Below are 2,097 nucleotides of genomic sequence, written 5' to 3'. Positions count from 1 at the left end.
AAATCGAAGGAAAGTTTGTGAACATTGCAAAGGTAGGTTCTCCACAATTATTTTTTTAATTTCACTTAAGTCTGACTGTTTGAACCATAACATTATTTTTAATGAACTAAATATGACAGTGGAAATAATCAAATACTTTAACCAAATAAAACATATGGCAGACCAAACACACTTTATACAAAAATATTGTATGTGAAAGAAGGCAATACCAACCTATTGGTAGTCGTAGATGTAAAATTATAATTCCGGAGGCTTAATACTCTTTAGCCGGAGCTTTTCTTTTTATTGAACACATGCAGTTGTCCCAAGCATATTCACACAACACTAGCGATAACCTCGAGACTATGGCAAAATCTCTCTTATTCTCTGTGCTACCGTAAAACCCATAGTAATGAACAGGCTCATAAAACATCCTTATATGACATCACCCCCCCTTTTTCTATACTAACAAAATTAACCACATTAACTTAAGTAACCTGAATTTACCGGGAACAACGTTATCAACAACAGTGTCAGTACTCATTATCCCACTGTCCCTACCGTCCCAAACCATCACTGGTCTACAAGCCTGGTGGCTGGTTTGCAAACTTGCCCAGTTCTGGTCAAGTCTGATTGAGAAGAGGCTTTAAGGGTGCTGGCTCACTCTGACTGACAGGAGCAGTTTCTAACATGGCAGCACTGTCAGAGTGGGGGCCTGTCTCTGTCACCTCACAGGGCATTGCTGATGCTGTGGAACTGGCCTAGGTTGAAGGTGACAGCAATTTCGCCACAGCACAGCTTCTTGTTGTGTCTTGATGACAAAAGATCTTAGAGTGCTGCTGTTACTCAAGATCACCGCGGGTGAAGACCATGACTTTTTGTGATCCAACGAGAATACAACGTCTCCTGGCTGCAGGGCAGGCAAGAGTCTGGCTCCATGGCGGCGATTGAAGTAATGGGCCTGTTTGGCCTTTTCCTGCCGGTCCTTTTCTTGCACTGCTGCTAGCTGGGCCATTTTGGAGTGAGGTTTTTCTCTAAAGGGGAGTGTGGTCCTTATTCGCCTCCCCACTAACAACTTGGCTGGACTAAAGCCTGTGGTGGAGCAGGGAGTAGATCTGTCTAGCTACCCCGGCTAATTCTTTGAACTCTGTACTGGAGAACTGGGGACCATTATCACTCACCACTTCATCTGGAATGCCAAACCTTGCAAAAACTGTTTTTAGTTTTTGGACGACTTGTCCAGCGGTTGTCGAGATCAGCTGCAAAATCTTCAGGAATCTGGTGTAGTAAAGCCTAAATTACCAGGTAGTTTTGGCGTTCATGCTCACAGAGATCCATTGCAACTCTCTTCTGGGGTTACTCAGGAAGTGGTGTAGAGATGAGAGGTTTTGTTGTGTTCTTTTCAGCTCACCACACCGCCGTTACAAGTTTATCTCCGAAGAAAGTCCAGGCCACCACACAGATGAAGAAGCTCTCTCTGCTTTTAGTCAGGCCCTGGTGTCCTTCATGGATTTTGAGAAGAATCTCACCTCTCATTGACTTAGGCACAACAACACTGCTTTCCTTTAGAAGCAGCCCATTGTCTTCAGACAGCTCTGATTTAACTTGGACATGCTGTTGCATCCATAGACTCTTTGATTATGTGTTCAGACATCCTCCACTTACAAGTGTTATGACGGACTGCAGTTCTTTGTCCCCTGATGTTGCTGTTTTTTCCATTTTGCTAGTAGATGCAGGAATCCCTTCCACCACGCTAGCCACGTAGCACGCCACGTACAGGTTTCCGCTGCTCCCCGTGGAGTTGTAGTAGCACACCCCCTAGTCCATAACTGCTTGCATCAGCCGATACAGCAGTTGGTTTAGTCACGTTGTGACTTGTTCTTCAGCAGTTGTTCTTCAGCAGTTGTCCCACAATTGAGAGATTGGGGATGTATCTACCCAAGTAGTTAACCATTCCCAGTTGTCATGTTCTGCCTCTGTGGCCCCATACACAAGACTGGGTGTTGAGGTCTTCACAGTCCATGAAGACCTCAACACCCTCCAGTCCTGGAGTCTCCATCATTTTCCTCTGAAAGATTTCAGGTGCACTGGTTAACGGTAGCCGCTTGAAGTGGAAGC

At 45.1% G+C, this 2,097-nt stretch overlaps 2 protein-coding genes across 5 annotated transcripts in view; one reads left to right on the top strand and one right to left on the bottom strand.

Annotated features, from left to right (window-relative positions):
- The window catches only part of LOC116696560 (signal-regulatory protein beta-2), a 29,757-nt gene that overhangs the window by 8,266 nt on the left and 19,394 nt on the right, over positions 1-2,097 (bottom strand). The gene's annotated exons all lie outside the window — the stretch shown is intronic.
- LOC116696562 (uncharacterized) overlaps positions 1-2,097 on the top strand; it is a 15,596-nt gene that overhangs the window by 1,334 nt on the left and 12,165 nt on the right. The gene's annotated exons all lie outside the window — the stretch shown is intronic.

The sequence above is a fragment of the Etheostoma spectabile genome, chromosome 10 (assembly GCF_008692095.1).
Source record: "Etheostoma spectabile isolate EspeVRDwgs_2016 chromosome 10, UIUC_Espe_1.0, whole genome shotgun sequence".
NCBI lineage: Eukaryota > Metazoa > Chordata > Actinopteri > Perciformes > Percidae > Etheostoma > Etheostoma spectabile.
The sequence above is the reverse complement of the archived record's forward strand: the minus strand, read 5'-3'. Positions and strand labels throughout refer to the sequence as shown.